We start from the raw sequence: 14073 nt of genomic DNA, 5'->3' as shown, positions 1-14073 counted from the left end.
AAAATTCTTCACAGACCTTGAAAGCACAATTCTCAATTTCATATAGAAAAACAAAAAACCCAGGCAAGTCAAAACAATCTGTACAATAAAAGAACTTCTGGAGACATCACAATCCCTGACTTCAAACAGAGCTACAGTACCGAAAATAGTCTGCTATTGACATAAAAACAGACATGAGGATCAAGGGAACCGAATTGAAGACCTGGATATTAATCCATGCACCTACAAACAACCAATTTTTGACAAAGTAGCAAAAAATATAAAATAGAAAAAAGAGCACAAATAGTGCTGGCATAACTGGATATCAGCATGTAGAAGAATGAAAATAGACCCATATCAATCACGATGCACAGAACTCAAGTCCAAATGGATCAAAGACCTCAACATAAAGCCAGTCACACTCAACCTCATAGAAAAGAAAGTGGGAAGTACACTTAAACGCCTTGGCACAGGAGACCACTTCCTAAATATAATCCCAGCAGCACAGACTCTGAGAGAAACAATTAATAAATGGGACCTCCTGAAACTGAAAACCTTCTGTAAAGCAAAGGACATGGTCAACAAGACAAAATGACAGCCTACAGAATGGAAAAAGATCTTCACCAACCCCACTTTGTACAGAGGGCTGCTCTCCAAAATATACAAAGAACTCAAGAAATTGGTCATCAAAAACAAATAATCCAATAAAAATATAGTACAGACCTAGACTCTCAAAAGAGAAATCTAAAATGGCTGAAAGGCAGTTAAGGAAATGCTCAACATCCTTTGTCATCAGAAAAATACAAATCAAAACAACTCTGAGATTCCATCTTATACCTGTTAGAATGACCAAGATCAAAAACATTGATGACAATTTATGCTGGAGAGATTGAGGGGAAAAGGGAACACTTCTTCATTGCTGGTGGGAATGAAAGCTGGTACTGCTCCTTTGGATGTCAGTGTGGTGATTTCTCAGAAAATTAGGAAACAACCTTCCTCAAGACCCAATAATACTACTTTTGGGTATATATTCAAAGGATGCTTAATTGTGCCACAAGAACATGTGCTCAACTACGTTCATAGCAGCTTTGTTTGTCATAGCCAGACCTAAATGCCCCTTGGCTGAAGAATGAATAAGGAAAATGTGGTACATTTACACATCAGAAAAAAATAATGACATCTTGAATTTTTTAGGAAAATGGATGGAGTTAGAAAACTGGGTGAGGTAACCCAGACACAAAAAAACAATTATCACATGTCACATGTACTCACTCATCGATGGTTTTTAACCATAAAGCAAAGAAAACCAGCCTACAAACCACAATCCCAGAGAATTTGTATAACAATGAGGACACTAGGAGAGACTTACATAGATCTAACCTTCATGGGAAGTAGAAAAAGACAAGATAGCCTGAGTAAACTGAGAGAATGGGAACCTTGTGGGAGGGTTGTAGTAGGAGGGGAGGAAGAGAGAGGAGCAGAGAAAAATGTAGAGTTCAACAAAAATCAATTTAAAAAAAACCCTTTATTATGTTGAGATATGTATCCATAATCTCTTCAGGACTTTTATCATGAACAGATGTTGATTTGTCAAAGGTGTTTTCTGCATCTAATAAGATGGTCATATGGTTTTTTTTGTCTTTTGATAAATTTGGATTAAATTTATTGATGTATTATTTCTTTAAATATGCCTTCCCTGCATCTCTTAGATAAAATAATAATAGTGGATGATGAGTTTTGTGTGCTCTTGGATTAAGTTTGCAAGTATTTTATTTGGTACACCTGTGTTCATACTGAAAATTAGTCCATAGTTCTATTTCTTCTTTTAGTCTTTACATGGTTTTGGACATCAGGGTAACTATTGCTTTGTAAAGGAGTTGGGCAGTGTTCCTCCTGCTTTTATTTTGTGGAATAACTTGAGAGGTGAGAATCATTGGCATTAGCTGTTTTTTGAAAGTATGGTAGAACTCTGCACTTAAACAATCTGTCCTTGGCTTTTTCTTAGTTGGAAGATCTCAATGACTGTTTTTCTTTCACTATGGGATCTAGATCTGTTTAAATTGTATATCTTATCTTAATTTTAATTTTCACAAATGGTATCTAGTGAGAAAATGATCCATTTCTTTTTAGTTTTCTAATTTGTTGGAAATGAAATATGTCTTGGACTCTCTGGATTTCCTCAGAGTTTTTATGTCCCACTTTGAATTTCTGATTTTGTCCATTTGGATATTATCTCTGCTTTTTACTTAGTTTGGATAAGGGTTTGTCTCATAGATTTTCTTAAAGAACCAACTCATTTTTTTCATTGATTCTTTGTATTGTTCCCTTTGTTTCTATTTTATTGATTTCATCCATGATTTTGATTTTTTTTGCTGTGTAGTCTTCATGAGTGTCATTTCTTCTTCTTTCTAGAACTTTATGTGTGCTGTTTAATTGCTAGTATGGAATCTCCTCAGTTTTATTATGTAAGCATTTAGCACTATGAATTTGCCTCTTAGAACCATTTTCATTGTGCCCAAAATGTTTCAGTAAGTTATGTACAATTTATTTTTAGTCAGTTCTATAAAGTCTTTAATTTCTTTCTTAATTTCTGTGTTGAGTTATTTTTCATTCAGTATAGAGTTGTTCAGTTTCCATGAGTTTGTAAGCTTTCTGTTGTTTCTGTTGTCGTTGATATCTAGATTCAGTCTCTGCTAGTCTGATAGGATGCAGGAAGTTAGTTCAATTTTCTTATGTCTGTTGAGGTTTGCTTTGTATCTGAGAATGTGGTCAGTTTTGGGGCAAGTTCTATGAGGTGCAGAAAAGAAGTTATATTCTTGTTGGGTGTTGGTGGCTTTAATCCCAGCACGTGGGTTTTTCCAGAACTCTGTGAGTTTGAGGCCAGCCTGGTCTACAAGAACTAGTTACAGGAGAGGCTCCAAAACTTCAGAGAAACCCTATCTCAAAAAAAAGAACACAAATAAAAAACAAAAAAGAGAAAAGATGTATTCTTTTGCATTTGGGTAAAATGCTCTGTAGATATGTTAGGTCCATTTTGGTTTATAATATCCATTAGCTCTAGTGTTTCTCTGATTAGATTTTTTTTTTCTGGATGACTTGTCCTTTGGTGAGTGTGGAGTATTGAAATCTCCCACTATTAGCACGAGAGGGCCAATATGTGATTTAAGCTGTAGTTTCATTCACAAACTTGAGTGCTCTTGTGTTTGTGACATAGATGTTAAGAATACAATGCCTAAGCTTGTTGGAACACTGGGAAGATAGAAGGCCTGGACTGACCAACTCAGCAGCTAACCAGTCCCAGATCCAGCAGTTTGAGAAAGTCCACCCCAATATCTACTTCAAGTGTGAGCTGCTGGAATGCGTAATGGGAGCTGGTCCTTCAGAACCAGATGTCATTGTGAATAGGGTACTGCTGGTCTCTGAATGGAGTTGCTGTGGCCGGTACCCCCTTTACTTGCCCTTCTAGGAGAAGGAGAGAATGCAGTAGTGGTGATGCCACTAGTCTGCAAGCACAAAGACCGAACTTGGAAAGCCTCTGAGTATCTGACATTGAATGTAAAAAAATATAAAACAGCCTAGAGTTTGTAACTGGACACCCTGCCTAGCCAAAAAATAATCCTGAATCTGGACCACACCAGGATATCACAGAAGAGGTCCAGTATTTATGGTGCATCAGAATCCAGAAACCTTGAAGCAGACTAGTCGGAACAAACATCTTCATTTAAAGCTATTTAAGCAAATACATATACTGTGTGACACACTGTAGTCACTAATATCACTTCAGTCAATGAATATGTGAGGGAGAGGTAGAAAAAAATGTAAGAATGGAGTAGTGCATGAGAAGTGGAAAGAGGTGGACCTAGAGATCCAACTGCAGTGACAGGTGTAAGAGAAGGCTCATTTGTCAATGGAACATGTTGCTGCCAAGTCAGGTAGGCAGGGTGGTGTGCAGAAACCTGTAGCTTGTTTAGACTCAGTCCCCAAACATGCTGCCCAGCTGTTTTGCCCAGCTGTAAAATTGCTCTGACTGTCAGCAACAATGGGGTATTTTATATGGAGAATGGTCCATTTTCTGGACAGGATGTCCTTGAAAGACCTCCATGGTCCATGATGTCCCTAGAGTCCATGTTGCTATCCATGGTACCTGATATAGCCCCAGACCTTGTTGAAACCCATCATTATGTGGATGTCTGTTGTTTAGGCTGTTGCTAGAGGCCGTGTTTTCCAAGGCCAATGCTACCACTGAAGGCAAAATGGACATCTGTGCTTTGTGCTACTTCAGAAAGCTATGGTCTGAAAGAAAGTTCATGGTCTGGGTTGCCAGCAGAGGCCATGTTGATGTACATTGCCTATACTTCTGTTAGAAGCCAGGCTGAAGCCTGTGGTCTGTGTTGCCACCTAGAGCAATGTTGTTTTCTGTGGTCCTGTAGCAGCTGGCAGCTGTGTCCATTTCCATGACCTGCGTTACTACCCAAGGTCATGTAAAGATCCATGAAATTTGTCACCAACTGTGCTCTATTGTCCTACTGGAGTCAGGAGTGGTGTCATTGCCCATAACCTGTTTTAACACTAAAGGCAGTGTATATGTCCATGATCTGTACTCCCACAAAAGTTATATTGATATTCATCATCTGTGTTACCACAGAAAGCCATGTGTATGTTCATGGTCTTTGCTTCCCCCTGATGTCATGTTTGATATCCATGGGCTACATTACTGCGAGGGAACAGAGTGGTGTCCATGGATCATGCTCCAGAGGCCATGTTGATGCCTTTGCCTGTGTTATAGCAGAGGACCAGGATGCTGTTCACAACCTGTGCTGCAATAGAGGGCTCTTTTGATGCTCATAGACTGCTCTGCCACCAGAGAACACACTGATGTCCATGACACATCCTAATGGGCCATGTGGATGTCCATGGTCTGTACCATAGCCAGAAACCCTGTGGATGTCCGTGACCCATGATCCCATCTAATGAAATGATCATATGGTTTTTTCTTTCAGTTTATTTATATGATGGATTACATTGATAGATTTTTGCATGTTGAACCAGCCCTGCATCTCGAGGATGAACTTACTTGATAATAATAGATAATTTTTTGAATGTGTTCTTGGATTCATTTTGCCAGTATTTTCTTGAGAATTTTTGTGTCAATGTTCATGCGTGAGATTGGTCTATAAGTCTCTTTCTTGGTTGAATCTTTGTGTGGTTTTGGTATCAGAGTAACTGTAGTTTCATAAAAAGAAGTTTGGCAATGATTCTTCTGTTTCTATATTGTGAAACACATTAAGGAGTATAGGTATTAGCTCTTCTTGGAAGTTCTGGTAGAATTCTACATTGAAACCATCTGGTCCTGGGATTTTTTTGTAGGAAGGTTTTTGATGACAGCTTCTAAATTCTCGTGACTTACAGGTCTATTTAAATTGTTCACCTGGTCTTGATTTAATTTTGGTATATGGTAATTATCTAAAAACAATTCCATTTCTTATACATTTTCCAATTTGTGGCACACAAGCTTTTGTAGTAAGATCTAATGGTTCTCTGAATTTCCTGTGTCTGTGGTTATGTCCCCCTTTTCATTTCTGATCTTTTTAATTTGCGTGTTCTCTCTCTGCCATTTGATTAGTTTGGCTAGGGGTTTGTCAATTTTGTTGATTTTTTCCAAGAACCAGTTTTTGGTTTCATTGATTCTTTGGATTGTTTTTTTGTGTTTCTATTTTGTTGATTTCAGTTCTCAGTTTGATTATTTCCAGTCTTCTACTCCTCCTGGGTGAGTCTGCTTCTTTTTTTCTAGAGCTTTCAGGTGTGCTGTTAAGTCTCTGAAGTGTGCTTTCTTTGTTTTCTTTTTGTGAGTACTTAGTGCTAAGGAACTTTCCTCTTAGCACAGCTTTCATAGTGTCCCATAGGTTTGGGTATGTTGTGTCTTTATTTTCATTGAATTCAATGAAGACTTTAATTTCTTTTTTTATTTATTCCTTGACATAGGGGTGGTTCAGTAGTTAACTGTTCAGTTTCCATGAGTTTGTTGGCTTTCTTGGGGGTAAAATTGCTGTTGAATTCTAACTTTACTCCATAGTGATCCAATAGGACACAGGTGGTTACTACAATTTCTTTGTATCTGTGGATGTCTGCTTTGCTACCAATTTATGTGATCAATTTTTGAGAAGTCTCCATTAGATGCTGAGAAGAAGGTATATTCTTTTCTGTTTGGGTGGAATGTTCTACAGATGTCTGCAAAGTCCTTTTGGTTCATTACATCTGTTAGTTCTCCTATTTCTCTGTTAATTTTCTCTCTGGTTGACCTGTCCATTGGTGAGAGAGGAGTGTTGAAATCTCCTACTATTAGAGTGTATGGTTTGATGTATGCTTTGAGTTCTGGTAATGTTTCTTTTACACATGTGGGTGCTTTTATATTAGGGGCATAGATATTCAGGATTGAGACTTCCTCTTGATGAATTGTTCCTGTTATGAGGATAAGGGGTCCTTCTCCATCTCTTCTGATTGATTTTAGTTTGAAATAAGTTTTGCTAGATATTAGTATAGCCACACCCACTTGTTTCTTTGGTCCATTTGATTGGATAACCTTTTCCCCACCCTTTACTCTGAGGTAGTGTCTGTCTTTGAGTTGAGGTGTGTGTCTAGTAAATAGCAGACAGAATGTTGGATCCTGTTTTTGTACCCATTATTTTAATCTGTGCCTTTTTGTAGGTGAATTGAGTCCATTGGTATTAAGTGATACTAATGACAAGTAGTTGTTAACTCTGGTTATTTTTTGGTGCTAGTGTTTGTGTGTTTCCCTTCTTTGAGTTGTGCTGGTGGAGAGTTGTCAGATAACTGTTCTATTGTGGGTCTATTGGCTTCCTTGGGTTGAGGTTTTTCTTCTAGTACTTTCTGTAAGGCTGGATTTATGAATACATATTGTTTTAATCTGGTTTTGTCATGGAATATCTTGTTTTCTCCATCGATGGTGAAAGAAAGTTTTGTTGGATATGGTAGTCTGGGCTTGCATCCATAGTCTCTTAGTTTCTGCAGCACATCTATCCAAGACCTTATGGCTTTCATGGTTTCCATAGAGAAGTCAGGCTGATAGGTTTACGTTTATATGTTACTTGACCTTTTTCCTTTGCAGCTTTTAATATTCTTTCTCTATTCTGTATGTTTTGTGTTTTAATTATTATATGGTGAGGAGATGGTTTTTTTTATCCAGTCTATTTGTTGTTCTGTAAGCTTCTTATACCTTCATAGGAATATTCTTCGTTAGGTTGGAAAAGTGTTCTCCTATAATTTTGTTGAGTATATTTTCTGGCCCTTTGAGCTGGACTTCTCCTTCTTCTACCTCTATTATTCTTAGGTGTGGTCTTTTCATGGTGTCCCAGATTTCCTGGATGTTTTGTGTTAAGAGTTTGTTGGAATTGTTTTTTTTCTTTAATCAATTAGTTTATTTTCTCTATAGTATCTTCAATGTCTGAGAGTCTTTCTTCTATCTCTTGTATTCTGTTGGTTATACTTGTCTCTGTAGTTCCTGTTCGTTTACCCAGATTGTTTACCCTTGGTTGTTTTTTTTCTTCATTACCTCCTTTTCATTTTTCAAGTCTTGAACTGTTTCCATTACGTGTTTGATTGTTTTTTCTTGGTTTTCTTGGATATCTTTGAGAGATTTATTCATTTCTCCTACCTTTTTTTGTCTTTTCTTTTTCTTTAAAGCAGTTTTTCCTCATCCTGTTTAAGGTCCTCTGTTGTTTTCATAATGTTACATTTAAAGTCAATTTCTTCTACTTCTTCTGGAATAGGGTGTTCATGTCTTCTTGTTTCATGATCCCTGGATTCTGGTGTTGTCATGTTGCCTTTTAGGTTGTTGGGGGAATTCTTGCATTGGCACCTGCCCATCTCTTCCTTCAAAAGCAGTCAGGAGAGTCTTGGTATCTTGGTCCAATCAATGCTGTGACTGACTCTCTGGGTGGATCTCCTCAGTGCAGGAGCAGAAAATGTTCCTAGGCCAAGGACCTTGCAGACAATAGGGCAGGCTTGGGGGAGGTGTGTAACAAAGAAGCCCCTGCAACAGGTGCTGGAGAGGCCCTGTGCTTTCTTCCCGGACTGTCTGCCCAGTGATGGCACACACTCACCCATCTGGATGGATCTCCTCAGCACAGGAACAGGGACTCCTGGTAGTCAAAGGACCCCACAGACTAAAGGGTGAACTTGTGGGAGAGGGCAGGATCATGTGGATGAATCCTGTTTTCACAACCATTCTGTTAGTCTATGTCTTTCTGTTGAGGAATTGAGTTCATTTGATATTGAATAATCAATGACTAATGACCGTTAATTTCTGTTATTTTGTTTTTGTTGTTGGAGGTGTTGATAGTAGTGTGTGTGTGTGTGTGTGTGTGTGTGTGTGTGTGTATGTTTTCCTTTTTTTGATTTTGCTGATGTGAGATTATTTACATTCTTTGTGTAGTGAGTCTTTTCTTTGTCCCACCAACCAGCTCCCATATCATGACATGGAGATTTACTATTAATTAAGAATGTTCAGTCAATCACTTAATTAGCTCTTACAATTTAAATTAACCAATTTTTATCAATCTACTTTTTGATTTGCCGCATTATTATCTTTTCTCTTTACTGTCCATGCTCTTTCTCTCCATCTGTCTGGTGACTGACTACTCACAATACTCACAACTCTGTCCTTCTTCCCAGCATTCTTTCTGCCCGAAAATCATGCCTATCTGTTCAAATTTTATCTAATAAATCCAAGTGACAAATCTTCACAATGTAAGAAAAGATTATTCCACAACACATGTGCTTTCATGGGTGTCATTGTCTTTCTTGAGTTAGAGTTCTTTTTCTAGTTTCTTTTATAGAGATGAATTTGTGGATATATATTGTTAAATTTGACTTTAACATGGAATATCTTGTTTTATCCAACTATGGTAAATATAGTAGTCTGGGCTTGAATCTGTGGTCTCTGTAGACCATCTGCCCTGGCCATTCTGTCTCTAAAAGTCTGTGCTGAGAAGTTAGGTTTAGTTCTGCTATGTTTGCCTTTATGTCTCACTTGTTATTTTTTCCTTGCAGATTTTAATATTTTCTTTGTTCTGTGTGTTTAGTGCTTTGATTATTTGTGGCAAGGTGATTTTCTTTTTGAGTTCAATCTAGTTCGTGTTCTATATGCTTCATAGGCATCTCTTTCGGGTTAGGAAATTTTTCTTCTATGAGTTGTTAAAAATATTTCCAGGGACTTTGAGCTGGGATTCTTCTCCTTCATTTCTTAAGTTTGGTCTTTTTATATTTGCCAAAGATTTCCTGTATGTTTTGTAACAGGAATGTTTTGAGTTAGCTTTTTCATTCACTTATGTATCTATTGTTTCTATTATATCTTTAAGCCTATATTTCTTTCTTTCATCTCTTGTATTGTTTGTGAAGACTGTGTCTGAAATTCCTTTTTGAATTCCTAAATTTTTCATTTCCAGAATTCTCTCAACATTTCCTCTGTTTGGGTTTTCTTTATTCATTCTATTTCTGTTTTCATATCTTGAGCAGTTTTTATTAATAAATACATATTTATCTTTCAGAAATTATTTATTTATTTATTTATTATAAATAAAATATACCTTAGTGTTTTGCCTGCATATATGTGTGAGTGTCAGATCCCATGGAGGTGGATTTATAAACAGTTGGAAGCTGCCATGTTGGTGCTGGGAAGTAGATCCAAGTCTTATGAAAGAATAGCCAGTGCTCATAATGGCTGAGCCATCTCTACAGTCCTCAGTCTTGAATAATTTACTTCAAATATTTGTGGGTTTATTTTGTCTTTCTTTAGGGTATTTATTTATTCCCTATGGCTATCTATTATTGTTTTCCTGGATTTATTTAGAGGGGTAGGATCTAAAGGAACATAAGGACAGGGGAACATCTACAGACAATTGAAGACAGAAATTTCTGTCCTGCCCGGTCCTAAAAACATTCAGTCTCAAAGAAACACACAGAGGTTTATATTAATTATAAACTGGTCTATTGCTCAGGCTTATTACTAACTAGGTTTTACAACTTTACTTAACCCATGATTCTTATCTATGTTAAGTCACATGGCTTAGTGTCTTTTCTTAATAAGGCATTCTCATTTTGCTTCTTCTTTGTCTTGCTGCTGATTGCATCTCTGTCTTTCCAGAATTCTCCTTGTCTGGTTGCCTCACCTATACTTCCTGCTTGGCTGCTGAAATATGAGTGACTTAATTAAATTATACCTTTATGGTGTACAAGAGCATTATCCCAAAGCCTTTTCCTTTTTTTCTTTTCCAAACAAAAACCCTGAATGTAATCTCCTTTAGTTAGCTTTTTCCTGACCATTAAACATAATAACTTGAAAAAAACCATGCTAACCAAAGGCAAATGACCATAATCCATTTGGGGGGAATGTAAGCATAGTTTTCTAAGCTACTTCCTGCTGATTGGGGGCACTGATAATCTTTTGAAGATCCAAAGAAAATTTAGGATTATGGTTAAGCCCTATTTGACCATAATCAAAAAATATGTAAGGTTACTATCTGAGATTCTTCAAGGGGCCTTCTTTATTCAAACCTTATTTTTCTTAACCCAGAATGAATCTGTAGTCTCTCATTTCCTGTAGAAACAAAGTCAAAATCTTTCTCCAAAGTAACATATATTTTAACCTAAATTTTGAAGTCCAGGCATTTTCAAAATATATAGATTAGATTAATCCAAAACATATACATTTAAATGTCTTTTAGCAGTTATTGCTCCTTCCTTAGCCAACAATTCAAAGACAACACAATATCATATAGTATTCAGATTCTCTGTATATTTTCTATCTTTTTTTTTTGCTCTATGTTTTTTCCATTTAATTTTTGGTTTTCTCTGTGCATCTTTGGTTGTCCTGGATCTCACTCTGAAGACCAGGTTGGCCTCGAATTCACATAGATCAGTCTACCTCTACCTTTAAAGTGCTGAGATTAAAGATGTGTGTCTCCACACCTGACTACTCTCTATATTTTTTCCAAGGACTTTCTCTATCCTTTTTCTTTTCTCCCCCAAGCCTATGCACATTTCTAAACATACTAAAACTGTTTAGAGGTTTTCTGCTGTCTGAATCTCTATTTACTGTATATCTCTATCCATTTCTGAATAGATGAGCCTTTAATCTGCTAAGCAATAAGTCTAAGATTAAAGTTGTGGTTTCGGTGGCTGGGCCCACACCATTTCTTAGCTTTTAGACTCATTCCTTAGAGTCTAGCTTCATGATGGAGGTATTGATGGGAGTCATATTTATTGTCACTACTCTGTGGAGTTGTTAGGTCCATGACACCACTAAAAAGACTGATATTGGCTGTTCATAAACACCATTTAAGTGTTTGTTGGCATAGAATCTTAAAAGAACTGCAAAGTTTTACCACTAATGCTCAATTAGGAAGCCTCTCTTAAAGCAGCCATGTTTCACTATCAAGTAAAGTCTGAGTTCTTAAATCCTTTTAAATGTTTAATTCTGTAAGTCTTTGAAGTTTTGAAGATTATCTATCCAACTGAAATATGTCTTTGTATATCTAGACATCCTAACAAGACCACAAGCTGGATTATTGAACTAGTTCTAGGACAGGCTCCAAAGCTACAGAGAAACCCTGTCTCGGAAAAGAAAATCTTTTAATCTGCTATTCTACATTATACATTCATTTTTAAATGAGCTGTGTAAGTATAATATCTTAAACAGGAGTAGAAATGAAAGCAAACATTTATAAGCAAATGTTTTTAGGATTTTTGGCACAGTTTTATCCAAAGTGTTTTCTGCTGTTTATTGGACAAAGCATTTCTAGCATTCACAGATACCTTTTGGGGAGTCTTGTTCCATCAAATCACATTAGCGTGGATGAAATCCACAGGTTCCCATCTTCTGTAGAAACAAGAGAACATCTTTTCCAAGGTAATATATGCTTATACTCAGATTTTGAAGTCAAGATATCTTTAAATATATATGTTGCATACTTAGCAGCCCCCAGAATAAAATGTCTCTGTGCAGTGAAAAAATTCAAAGAAAACACAATAATATACATAATCCAAATTATTTATGTATTTTCCATCTTTTCCTGGCCCATTATTATTTTTTTATTCTATTTTCCTTTAAGACCTCAAATTATTTTTTTATTTATGACTCTATCTTTTATCCTCTCTGACTTAAGCCCATGCACATTTATTATACTTACTGTGGCCCATTTAGATATGTTTTGTCTTAATCTATCTTTACAATGTGTCTGTAATCCTTGTCTGATCAGGAGCACTTTCTAAAATGCTAAGCAGGTATGACAAGGACTCATACTGTAGCTTTGCCTGTTGACTTCACCACATCCAACATGGCAGAGGAATGTTTACCACCTCTGAAAGACATGCTAACTGCTTCAGCTCCATGGATGTATGGGTCCATGTCACCATTAACCAACTCATAACATGTTGCTCACAAACCACATTTAAGTGCTCTGTAGAAGGACCTCCTGAAAAATCCAGAGCCATTCATGCTAACAGTATGAACCAGGAAGTTGTCTCTACCTTTTCTCTTCCCAAAATTTCTCTAGTCTCATTGCCCCACCTATACTTCCTGTCTGACTACCGACCATTCAGTATTTTATTAAACCAATATGAGTGACAAATGTTACAGTATACAAGAGCATTATCCCACAGTATACTGTGTTCTTGCTTTCTTGACAGGAGTGGTCTGTGAGTGAAAAGAGAGTCCAGATTTTTGTCCCTTGGGTGACTTTAGATTCCTCTGCACTGACACTCAGTATTAGTCATCACTGTACTCCTCCTAAGCTGTTTAAATACTGAGGATTGAGTCAGTCAGTAGAAAGCCTGACCTCTATAGGAATTGTGTGCACATGGTGTACAGACATATATGCAAAAAAACTACCTAAATAAAATAAAAAAATTTTAATGAAGTCTTTTTTATAAAAAGAAAAAGCCAATTGTCAGAAAAATGGAAATCCTTTGCCTTTTGGACTGGAATAACAAAATAAGAGTGCTTGGGAAAAGCCCAAAGCTTTCCCCAGTTCACCAACCCATTCCAATTCTCAGAAGTACTTTCCCTTTCTTAATAAACTGTTTGTATTTCTATTCCTAAATCATCCTATTCTTTTTCCTGGAACAAACCCTTGAAACTTCAGTTTGTGTCTTGGGACCTAGACTAAGCCTGGTATTTTTTCTTAAATTGAACATAGTTCCAGAGAAGTGACCACCAGACTACAAAAATGGCTTGGAGAAAGAGTTTGTAAATCAAATTTACTTCCAGGATGGGACACTGCATTTTGACAGATGAAGTGTAACATAAAGATACTTGAAGTTCAGCCAGTACCAAAGTGGAAGAGGAGGTGCCCTAGAAGAGAAATTATATATGCTGAGGAACTAGGCTCCAGTTTTGTTTCTGATACCTGTGATGTTTAATATTGATTGTCAATTTGAACAGATCTAGAATCACCTAGGAAATAAACTTTTAAGCATACTTGGATTTGCTTTGTTTAGTTTTGTTATGTGTTTGGCAAGAGGATAGAGGAGTCTCTGAAAACAACATGACAGGCAGAGTGCTGATTCGGAGGAAGCAAGAAATAAGTCTTATCCAACACAACTCAGTAGCCAAGATTGGTTGAAACTTTGAAAGTATGACACTGGGTAGTTTATTTTAGGCATATTTAAGCACAGGAAAATTTGGGGAAACGTTTTCTGGTGATAACTAATACAATCTTGTGTGTACAAGAAAGTTTAAACATGATCACATCAAAACTCTTGTAAAGTACAAACAACAGCTTCCATAAAAACAGATTATATAAATTAACTAAGAAAGCAGGGTCAAGGTAGCAATGTTCATGATAAGGGTCTAGCATACCTTTACTATTTCTTGAAAAATAGCCATATGGGACAAAAGCATACCACTGGTTTTGTGAGACCTTTCACCACTGTGGTATCTCTTTCTACATATTTCAGTCACTTCATAACTTCAGCCTGAAATGCTTCCCCTCACTCCACAGTTCTTTTTCATTAGCACATTTTGAGTGATTCAAAATTTAACCAAGTTATTGTGAGCATTTGAAATTTTATGCTTCT

The sequence above is a fragment of the Myodes glareolus genome, chromosome 20 (assembly GCF_982192425.1).
Source record: "Myodes glareolus chromosome 20, mMyoGla1.1, whole genome shotgun sequence".
Lineage (NCBI taxonomy): Eukaryota > Metazoa > Chordata > Mammalia > Rodentia > Cricetidae > Myodes > Myodes glareolus.
The sequence above is the reverse complement of the archived record's forward strand: the minus strand, read 5'-3'. Positions refer to the sequence as shown.